Source organism: Polypterus senegalus, chromosome 9 (genome assembly GCF_016835505.1).
Source record: "Polypterus senegalus isolate Bchr_013 chromosome 9, ASM1683550v1, whole genome shotgun sequence".
In the NCBI taxonomy this organism is placed as follows: domain Eukaryota; kingdom Metazoa; phylum Chordata; class Cladistia; order Polypteriformes; family Polypteridae; genus Polypterus; species Polypterus senegalus.
Genome location: NC_053162.1, coordinates 66,230,741 through 66,243,052, shown reverse-complemented (window position 1 = coordinate 66,243,052; position 12,312 = coordinate 66,230,741). Strand labels below are relative to the sequence as shown.

Below are 12,312 nucleotides of genomic sequence, written 5' to 3'. Positions count from 1 at the left end.
CACAGTACTGTATATTAGTGTAAACTGCTGTACTGATGCAGCTTTAGTACATGTTATTGTTGTGATACATTTAAAGTCACCACTGCAAAGACTGACATCACATCACGACAGTACAAGTATGCTTCTTTGTGTCCTTCTCTTGTTTTCTTTTTCTTGCATACGAGGGAAGAATGTCTATCCGATACTGAAAATCAACAGACCTCTATTATTACAGGCTACCAAGGTGCAAGGCTTATTGACTTTCACATTTCCCACTAACTCTAAGATTGAAGAGGAAACATGGATGACATTGAATTCTTGCCCAAGAAATGAGCCACCTTGCCTTGTTACCAATGAAATAAAAGATACAGCCAAGGCCAAAACAGGTGGTTGCTACTTATGTGCAAGACATCAGGTGGTCTTTGGAAGTTGAAGAAAATTGACCAAACTAATTTACATGTATACTTTGGGCTTCTTATTCTTGCTTCTGTTTTTGATCCAATGAGGAATACACTGAATCCCTGTAAATGTGGAAACAATACTTCTAGCATTATCCACTTTGATAACTGAAACATCAGAACAGCCCAACAACAGAGAGACAAGCTAACTGCAATCAGGTCAGTGTGGAACAACTGGCTAGAACACCTTTCCCTGTGCTACAACCCTGGGCCCAACATTACTGTTGATAAGGAGCTTATACCATTTAGGGCCAAGTGCCCTTTTAAGCAGTAATGCGGTCTATATCTACAAAATATGGAATCAAGATCTGGGCTGACAGTGATGCTGCTTCATCATATGCATAGAACATTCAGGTATATACTGGGAAGCCTGATGGAGGAGCCCCTGAGAAAAAAACAAGGGATGAGGGCTGTCCTGGACACGACACGGGCTTCATGGTCATAACATCATATGTGACAATTTTTTTTATTTACTTCACACTATCTGGTACAGAAACTTCTGAAAATAAAGCTGACAATGGTAAGAACAATAGAGAGATCCCACATAAGCAGACATCCCAAGTAAAGGAAAAATATGTGGTACTCATGAGCATACTGTATGGGACCACAAAATCTAGCCTCTTGTAATACTTTTTAATATTTTGGACATGTCCTTTAAAATGGATTGGTCTCAATTATTATGGATTTCTACACAAAACTCACATTTTATCATAAGAATGGAAGAGCACTTTTCTTGATAAACGTGATCTGAGGCAAACAGTAATATTAAACATATTTACCATATATATTGTTTGAGATTGAGTCAACAGAAGTATTTTAACATAAAATAGTGTTTTCATTGCTTTACAAAGCCAAAACACTGTGGGTCTACCGGACCCGTGAACACCAGCCGAGTAACAAAAATATGAATATCACAAAAGGATTAAACAAGGAAGCAGGAACAATGTCCATTTTTTGTCATGATGATGTGACCCTTCAAAATAGTCCACATATCTATGAATTCTGCTTGTGAAAATGGATTTCCCAAAAAGAAGAACAATCAAATTTCCCCCAGGTTAGAAAGAGGATTGTCGCGACGTAACTTTTCCTGAAAAGAAATATAAAACATGGTCAATACAAGTCAACAGAACTCATTCCATCCTTGTTTTCACAGATAACAGGGAAAGCCAATGATAGAGAATAGTACCATGCCAAACGAACCACGTGGCTGGAGTAGAGTTACAGCCACATCACATTAGGATGATCCCCACAGCAGAAAGCGCAGTAGCAGCAGCACGTGCTAATGTTTGGAGTACAGCAGCCGTAAACAACAGTACGTAAGGAGTGGGAGCAAGATAAAAGAGAAAATGACAGAAAATGTCAGTGAAAACAAAATAGATAAATAAGTTACCAAAGAAGATACCCCAACATAGCCCAAGGCACAAAAAACAAGGATATGAATGAAAAGAAGGGTCAGTGGAATTCACTAGTGTGGAGATATTCAGGTTAAATTTGCAACGAGAAGCAAATTATGTCATAAGCATGTTCCCACAAAGACAGTTAATACCACTAATCGTTTGTATCATCTGAAGCAGTGCTATCCTTTATAGCACGCACAATGCAAGACTTCACAGTCCCAACCCAAGTAAGTGCTGCACAAATGTGGATTTCTTGTGCCTTTTTTGTGCTTTGGAGCACAAACTGACCACAACTGAGTGAATGTGTCACTTTTCTGCTTGAATTTGTATAGTATATATACAGAATGTTTTTGTCTATTTCTGGGTTTGTTTCCAAACCATATAAAACAATGTGAATCTATATAAAGGAAAGGATATAGTATAGGGGTAGTTTTTTGAGATTTTACTTCAAATTAACATCTATTTATTTGGAACTCTCTGAAGAATTTACTTTGGGATCTCCTGTAAAACATGAAAACTTTAGACTGGTCAGTCTTCAGATTTTTTAAAATTATGAATTACTTATTTGGAATTCACCAAAGAATTTAGCTGTGCATTTTGTTTGTGTTCTTCTGTAACAAAGCTTTTGACTGGTCAGAATTAAGATTTCAGTTTATTACATACCTATTTTATTTATTTGAAATGCATTTGTATAATTTTCTACAGTACATTTTTCACTTTAAAATTTTTGATAGAAAATAAATATTTAAACCATAATTAAAATTATATCTTCATATCTCACTTAGGAGTAAAAAGGAGCCTTTACGTTTGACAGAAACAGTGATTTGATTTATATCATATCAATACTGACTAATGTGAAAATTTATTGTGTTAAGATTTTTTTCCCCATTATCACCCAGCCCTACCTACACACAATTCTGCTAACGTAAGCTCTAGCTCCCTACAATTTGCTGTCAGAATAACCACTACCAGAAAATTAGCAAAAACCAAACCATTACAGTATTTGTGCACATTATTTACCTATTACAAATACAAAGAAAACAACTTAAAAAATAAAATTCTTAAAACCAACTAAAAACTTAAAACCAAAATTCCCAAAAAGGTAACAATATTTAAAATGCAAATAAAAACAAATCTGCAATTTTTAAATCACTCTCTGAATGATATTAAATTGAAAGCAGTAAAAAAGGCAAGAAATTTAATGTTATCCCATATCAACTTATTTTGTAAAATCCATGTTTATTCCAAATTTTATGTCCACAATATCTTCCATAAAACTTCTATAATAGAAACATGCATAAATGTTTAATTTTATCAGAGGAAGTTGCTGGATATGTCACATTAGGCAATCAGTTTACTAGGAGCGAATCACCAACTGCCTCTGACACATTACGTTTATGTAAATGAAAGGTACAACTGAAACTTGCAAGAAAAATAGTCTAATGTAGCCAGAGTGTCAGGTAAAGCTTATGTCACAAGATCAGCAACTGCAGTCGTCAAGTTAGTTATCATCTCACTAGTCATGTAATAGGACACCAGCTATAATTACACAAAAGCATGACAGTGTCATCTGTTCAGGATGTTTCTTGGAACTAAGATTTGTAGGTTATCGGAAAATAGTATAAAAAGTGTTAATTTATGAAAGGATAGATTAAAAAAGTATTTTTTATTATCGAAAAAGAAGAATTGTGTATTGTTATTTTGCTTGACTTTTTACTATATTTTTGATAGAAATTCAAACCCTTTTTTATGAATATATCATTAAACCAATTTAAAAATACATCTGAGTATAACTAGTATTTCTAATGGCTAGTACTGCTTGAAATTACCGACTTTTTAATTTATTATTCACCTGTGACTGCAAAGCCCCACTTTCAACAGCCATTTTTTCTGTATCCTAATGGTAACCTCCCTTAGCTTATCCTTAATCATGTTTAAATGCTAATCTTTGTAAGGAAACATGACTTATCAATGGCTGTGTTCTTTTCCTCATTTTAATCTTTTCTTTGTATTTGCCAATTTCCAAATGCTGTATGGCTTTTTCTTTGAAGCTCTGTCTCTCACACCAGAGTACCAAAGTTATCTTATCTTTAATTCAGATGACACCAGTATTTGGAGTGTATTAATGAAGAAGCCAAACGAGGATCTGGTATTTATTTATTAAGGTATTTACTTCTCAAACTACACACTCTGATTCCCTTCTCTGACGTATTCATATATCTGTGACTCCCATTTCTTTTCCTATCCTGGTTAAATCCAGATTGCCCTATTCTCTCAAGACATTGACACCTTCAGTTTCTTGGCAATCTGTCACATACACTAACCATCACTCTGCACAAAAACATAAGACTGACATGTTTCTTGAGAAAGCTATTTTAGTTTGGCCATTTTTGAACCCAGAAGTAGGATTGCCTGTACCTTGCAAACCAAGTGAACAGAATAAGATTCCATGGTGCTAATGAAATTATAAAGGTTTTACTAATAACTAATTAGCATTTAAAATCATTAATTAAGGATGAGAGACTTTCTATTAGAACAATGAGAGAATGACTCCTGAAAAAGGGGTTTAGCATTCATATCAGGTCAGGTTGGGGAGCATGCAACAGTACAGAGCATTGCCACACCAACACCACCATAAAACAGCTTGGGATCCTGGTTGGCAATCCCCCAGGCAGACATGTGGTAAAGTTTCCCCCCTCCCCCTCTGAAATGACCATCTGTTTAACACAGCCAGGTGTTATGTAGGCATCCCCCTGGCCTGGTCCGGCCACATACATCCCAAGTGCCAAATCATCCTTGGGGAATCGCGCCTCATGGCTGTAGTGCCATAACTGACGCTCCCTCACAACGCAGGTAATGTGCTTCAGTTGGGACTGCGTGAGCAACTGCTCATTCGACAAAAAGTCAAACCAGTGAAGAGACACAGTACTGAAGAAGTCCAGTCTTCATCTCAGGTCACTGGAAACCATCCATGTCTCGCAACCATATAGCACCAGGACTCAAAGACTTGGACCTTCGTCCTTTTGGAGAGATACTGGGAGCATCACACACCCTTTTCCAGTGAACTCATGACCTGCCACTCGCTCTCCTGATCCATCTGTCTTCACAGTAAGAGTCACCAGGACATGAATATCGCTACTGAGATAAGCAAACCTTTTGACAAGGTTGCTAATCTCTCTGCAGACAGACACTCTGTTGGTCGGTGTGCCCAAGAGGTCACTGAAGGCCTTGATCTTGGTTTTTATCTAGGACACTGGCAAGCCCTGATCAGAGTCTCCAGCATCATTGGCAAAATCAAGATCAGTATATCTTTCCTTCACCAACAGATCCCCCACAACCTTGCCCAAAACCCAGTCCATGCAAGCACTGAACAGAGTGGGTGCAAGAACACCCCCTTGACGAACCCCAGAATCAACTGGGAAAAATGCTGAGGTTCTGTCTCCACTCTGCACAGCACCCACAGTACCAGTGTACAGGGTGGCCATGACATATTCATAAATTAATAATAAATTGAAAATCGATCATTTCAAGCAGTAACACCCAATATCAATATTAGTAATGTCTTGCCCATATTTTTAAGTAAAATTAAAGATATCTTGATGAAAAGGGACCAGTTTCCATCAAAAACAAGAGCATCTCTGGGTGTGTCAAAACTTTTGACTGGTAGTGTGTGTGTTACATATTTATATAAATAAACAAAATATGTATTTAATATGGCTCCTTAAAAAAACAACACCATTTTCTTATGAATCACATACAAGCTTAGTTAAAAGTATAGTCACTTATGCTCATTTAAAGTCAGCTCTGTAATCTAGAAATCAATCATTTAAAAAAAAAAAAAGTTTTACTGTTAAGAATGTTTTAAATATATTAGACAGCTTTAAACAATCCAGCTGGCCCATTCTACCATTATCACACCCACTTACTCCAATTCATGGTCATAAAAGGCCAGAGCCTATCCCTGAAGCACTGTAGGCAATGCAAAACCGGATAGGGTGCCAGGCAACTGCAAAGACGCTTCACACGTAAAAGTAATATTTAAACATAGGGGTCAATTTACAAATGCAAAATCATACAACTTTGGTGAAAATAATAATGCAAGAACTTAATATAAACAGCACTTTTAAACTCGAGTTATTTCACCGTACTCAAAATGATTAATAGTGTCATTTTAATTTGACTGACTTTATATCTTTTACTTCAAGCAAATGTTTGTGACCGTTGAAATATATATTTTTTTACTTGTAGACAGTTATATGCATTATTATAGAACTTTAGCAAAATACGTTTGTCATTTTCACTGACTAATGAAAAAATAAAGAAATCTTTTAAATATTACGGCAATTATGAAACGAGGTATACGCTTTAAGTCACTAAGCATGTACAATTCATTTTACTAAGTATGTGAATCATTCCAGAGTCATACATATTCACTATAAAATATTCAAAAGAATGACTTAACATATTATTAAAAGTGGAAAAGGTTGTGTAGATCTTATTAAATCTGAAAATGATTACTCAACTTCAAGATCTTGCATTACCTTAAATGCAACAATTTTAACAGCATTTACGTAATGCATTTCGCCTTTCTATTAAGGTCCAGGTGTAACATTTCAAACTAATAAAACACAAAGATGTTTACAACTTCGCTTCATGATGCTAGAATTCTGCGTTGACATTTTTTCCCCTTTCACATAAACACTGTCAGGTCATTCCCCACTTAGAAAGCCTGCAAGACCTAAACCTCCAAACAACATTTTGGGAAACTGAAAACAGGAGCAAATCTGAAACAGCGAAGCCAACGCTCTTAAACTGTCCTCGAGCTATCATCCACAAATACGTGGTTGTAGAGAGAGAAACAATTCAAATAATGCCTATATACTTATTTATGTGTACAGCAAAGAGAAACTAATAATAATGTGGGCAAGGGCAAAAGACACATTCACATACGGGCTTACACGAGTCATTTAGCGATCGCAAACCTTTAACTATTAACACCTTTTCTTTTTTTATTACGTGCCAAGGGCTCGAATGAGTTAATGTTGTTTACATGCATTACTTACTTCACTAGTCAAGCAATTCTTATTGATCTTTGTCCTCTGCAAACAGTAAACTTTGCTCCTTCCATTTGGTGTTACATAAAAAAAATCTTGAAACTCTTCAACACACATACATGCACACATTGCTCTCAAAATGGCGGCGATGGAGAGAAAGTCACGTGACACACTTTGAACTAGATCAGGTGATCAGAAAGGAACGTGAGGTCTTTACTGCACCTGTGCCAGTTTTCAAATAACGCGCATGCGTGACGTGGGCTGGTATGTTACAGCTGTTGGCGATTCATCGTCACCGTTTTTTTTTGGTGACTGAAAACCAAAAAATGTTTTTTTTCTTATTTTGTACACATTCGTGTTTATCAAAGCCGATGTGGATTAGATATGCTTCCATACGTAAAACATGGGATGTGAATAAGTAGTTTAAAAATGGATGGAACGACGTGTTGAGAAAAAAGATCGATAAATATATTGTAGCGGACCTTCCAGGTACACGTTCATCAGGTGTGTAGGACATGTACGAGGGGAATAGCTGGAAAACCCGGCTGTTAAAAGAGCAGTGTTGTTCTTATATTTTTTGAACCACAGCTAATAAAAGATCGTGGGGTGTTCCAGTGCCTTGATTTGGTGGGACATATTTATTACAGCTACAGCTTTCTAGTCAATTTCAACTTGTACAATTTTCACATTGTAGGTTCAGGATTAGTGCCCATGGCAATCAGCTATGGTACACATCAGCTGCGTAGTGAGTGACTGCAAAGTGGCGGGGCCTGGAAGCAACTGGGTGGACTAGCAATAAACTGTTTCTGTGGGAGGAGAGTCCTCCATTTACTGACGATCAAACTAAAGTCCTGGGGAAAGGGGCCTTTCTTCTGAATAATGTGGCATGGTTAATAAAGGGGTGTGATGGGGGCTGGCTTCTGAATGGTGGTGCCTATAGCTTTGCCCCGGGTACACACTATACTGGGTCAATTACTTTGGGAACTGTCAGCCATTTCTTTTAAATCTTCTTGCTTGACAGCTTTTTCCACTCCCTATCAGCATCCTGCATACTGTATGTGTGTTTCCTTCATGAAGATAACTTTGAAGATTTTTCAAAATCTGGTCTTTTAGATTGAGAACTTTTCTTGTCTAAAAAAAAGCCATTATGTTCTTACGTTCTTGCTTGATTGTCACAGTTGAGAGCTGAGTAAATGCAAAACCTAATCCAATGATGGTCTTTGTCTGTACCTCCTAATCTGCATGTTCCGTAAAATACAGCAACAGTTCCAAGACTTTTTATTTATATCCTCATTTTGGTTACATTTGAACTTTTCGTGATGAAAGTCAGTGTCTGCAAAAAAAAAAAACCAACAGTGTAGAGAAAGCACAGCAGGGTGGCTAGTTGGTAATGAGGACAGTTCTATTAGGATCTTCTTGGTGCTTTATAATTTTTAAGTTTAATATTACACCATAATGTCTGTTGAAATATACCCAGAAAAAGTTGTAGGTGTGCATTATTTTATTTACTACTGCTCCAAGGCAAATATGGATCCACCATATTCTTATTTAAAAATCAGCTTCATGAGATCTTCCACAGTCATGACTATTAAAGTCTCACTTGGATGCTCCATTAAAGCTACAACCAACTCCAACATCTTTTTTACATTGCGGATGACAAGGAAGTTACTTTGAGTGTTGTTGAGGTATAACTGCATGGTCATGCTATGTTTCGCAATTAGCTCTGCCCTAATCTTTCTGAACAGGTAAAGAGTAGTAATTTAAGCAACCAAACTCTGCCCAGGTTGTTTCTTTTTTGGTCTTGTACTGTAAATGGTAACCTCCTTATATTTGAATTAATGGTAGAATTGCAAAGTAAACCATCAGTAAACAAATTGTGCTGATCTGCTTGGCAAATCTCTCAGATACATCAATATAGTTTGTTTTTTTTTGCTTCACCCTGACTATTTATTTATTTTATTGCTTATTTATATGCTGCCATTTTTAATCTCCTGTTCAATGTCTGAGTGCTCATACCTTCTACTGGCTGGTATATCAAGCAGCAACAGGCACGTTCATTGATCAAGAAGTTCTCATAGTTGGTTGGCATTATCTTGGGCTAGCTATGAATTGTGTATTTCAGCTCATTTTTCTAGTTACTTGTGTTGTCTGTGGTGGTCTCTGCTACATCATGCATCTATCTTCTGCCACAGAACAGACAATAACCTCATGTATCATCTTTCAGGTCAGATTGTTTGGTGTCTGTTAAAAGTAATGCTTAGCATTTTAACAGGTCAGGGTGACATATGTCATCTCTGACAGTAGAAGGAATGTTCATACAATTGTGCATGGTTTATTAGTGGTGCCAGTGGTGTGTGGATTGCCAGCTGAATGAAATTTTTGCTTTTCCCTACTGATACTAGACATTTAATCATTCAAACACTTTTAAAGTCACTTTATCCAATGGTAAGATCACAGGAGGTGGCCTTATCCAGGATGTATTAGTTGTAAACAGAACAAATTCTAACTTAACTTGATGCTTTATTACAAGGCTCATACTGGGCCCATTAGGAGTTCCCAGTTAATCTACAATTATATATATTTAAATGTGTATGGAAAAGTAGAGCACTGAAGAATAATCCATGCAGACACAGGAGAATGTACAATTTCCACACATGAGACTGATGCTGGATAGTATTGCTGTATTTTTCTATATCTCCATTCTGCTGGTGTGTGCGTATGTGATGAAAAAGCTACATGCAGCATCTTTTTTTCTTTTCCTGCAAAACTCTACCTCCTATTCCATACTTCCCAGTATTGCCTCATTTACATTAGACCACCAAAACAGGTGCTACCTCAACAACAACAACAACATTTATTTATATAGCACTTTTCATGCAAATAATGTAGCTCAAAGTGCTTTACATGATGAAGAAAGAGAAAAAAGACAAAGTAAGAATTAAAATCAGAGAACACTAATTAACATAGCATAAAAGTAAGGTCTGATGGCCAGGGAGGACAGAAAAAAAAAACTCCATACGGCTGGAGAAAAAATAAAATTGTAGGGGTTCAAGGCCATGTGACCGCCCAGCCCCCTCTAGGCATTCTACCTAACATAAATTATGAAGTATCTCAAGCTTATACTTCATTTTAAACTACATCTTTTGAAAGACAGTTGAAATTGTTGATAAACAGAAAGATCTTATTTCTAAATCCAGTTTGATTACTTAGTTTCTGCAAGTTTATGTATTACATTATCTACAGTATTTTATACTGTATGCTTCTATTCTGTTTACGTTGTCCAGATTGTGACAACTCTAGATTTTTTTTATTATTTTATTTGATTTTTTGAAGTGATATAAGATATTAAACCCCAATGGAAAATTGTCTTTTTACATGACCTTTGGGAGTGCGGGGTGAGCCATTGTACCCGTGCCCCTAGAGCAATTTTCAGGTTAAGGGACTTACTCAAGGGCCCAACAGAGTAGGATCCCTTCTAAAGTAATGACAACCTTAAATATACCAGTTCCTTAGCCTTAGAGCCACCAACGCTCTAAAAGACAGTGCCCTGTGGGGTGCAGACCCAGGGCTCTTTAACGGCAGCCTCGGCAATGTTATGGAGACCAGTTTTCATGCTACATGGAGGAGTGATTTGACCATTACAAGGAAGATGTGTTCTTCTGCTATCTTCTCAGCCTTAAACACCAAGATAACACAGGTGTATAAAATCTACCTGGATCCAAACCACACTAATGTAATTTATGGCCACTTTGACATAAATACACAATCGCAGAAGTCCTAGCCAGGCCTGTTTCAGTTAAGAGAACACTACAGTAATGGTGATTGTTTATTCTTATATTTATTTATGTTTATTCTTATATCCAGCGCCGCCTCGAGTGGCAGCCATTCCAACAGCTCCGTGTATGACTTTATCTTTTAACTTTTTTTCTCTATTTTTCTATATTTCATCACTGATCACTTCTACCACTTTCTTTTATGTGGAATCGGTCCCTGGACACTTTTTACTACTTTTACTACATGATATGGATGCCGAGACTCGCCTATTCAAGTAGTCAACTTCAAGCACTGAGAAGAAATGCCCACGCCAGTGTGGTTCTCTATTTACCTGACGAGGTAAGAAGACGATATCGAGGCAGCCGAGCTGGTGCTAAGATAAAAGCCAAGCGGCTTGCAAGAAAGTGGCGCTATAAACCTTCAGTGACTTCTGTGATCCTGGGAAATGTGAACTCACTACCAAATAAGATCGACTAACTGGCTGTGCTGGTGAAAAATGTCAGAAACTACAGAGAATGTAGCTTGCTGTGTGTTAGTGAAACGTGGCTAACAACTACCATCCCAGATGCTAATGTGGAGCTACCCGGGTTTAGCACAGAGCGGACAGAGACGCAAATACCTGCAATAAGAAGAAAGGAGGGGGAGTCGCTCTCTATGTCAATACAAAGTGGTGCAACTCATGTCATGTAAACGTTAAAATCTCCACTTGCTGCAGGGACATTGAACTGTTCGCCGTAAGTTTGCGTCCCTATTACTTGCCCAGAGTTTGGACACATCATTGTTGTTATTGTTTACATCCCTCCTCGGGCAAACATGGAGATAGCGGATGATGTCATCCATTTCGCAGTTGCTAAGTTACAAACACAGCACCCCGAGGAGCTTGTGCTAATCGCTGGAGACTTTAACCATGTGACACTGGACAAAACATTACCTGCCTTAACCCAGTAAGTGGATTGTAACACCCGGGGAAATAGGACTATAGACCTACTGTATGCAAACGTTAAAGATGCATACAGCGCCACTCCGCTGCCTGCGCTTGGGAAAGCAGATCATAACCTGGTTCTGCTTCAGCCTCACTACAAACCAAGAGTGAAGGCGCTACCTACAACCACACGATCATTCAGGAAGTGGTCCCCTGAGGCAGAGCAGGCTCTGAGAGACTGCTTTGGAACTACAGACTGGGATATACTGCAGGGGTCACATAGTGAGAACATTGAAGAGGCTGTTGACTGCACAACTGATTACATCAACTTCTGTATGGACATTGTAGTTCCAGTAAGAACAGTACGCTGCTATGCTAACAACAAGCCATGGATTACAAGTGACATCAAGGGCCTTTTGAACCAGAAGAAAAGGGCTTTTAAATGCGGTGATCAGCATGTGCTCAAGCGCGTACAGAAGGAACTCCGAGTCCAGCTCAGTGCGGCGAAGGAGCAGTACAGGAGAAAGCTGGAGCAGAAATTGCAGAATAACAGCATGAAGGAAGTGTGGGATGGGATGAAGATCATCACTGGTGTCAGCTCGAAACGGGGTGCCACCATTGAGAAAGATGTGGAGAGAGCAAACCAAATGAACAACTTCTTTAACAGGTTTGACCAACCTAACCCACTCTCACCTCGGAGTACTGCATCCTCCAACCATCCTTCTGCT

At 38.0% G+C, this 12,312-nt stretch overlaps 1 protein-coding gene across 1 annotated transcript in view; it reads right to left on the bottom strand.

The window, feature by feature from the left end:
• znf507 (zinc finger protein 507) overlaps nucleotides 1-7,072 on the bottom strand; it is a 59,439-nt gene extending 52,367 nt beyond the window's left edge. The window contains exon 1 of the mRNA XM_039763168.1: nucleotides 6,898-7,072. The gene's annotated coding sequence lies outside the window, so the exon portion shown is untranslated. The remainder of the gene's footprint in view (nucleotides 1-6,897) is intronic.
• Nucleotides 7,073-12,312: the final 5,240 nt, after the last annotated feature.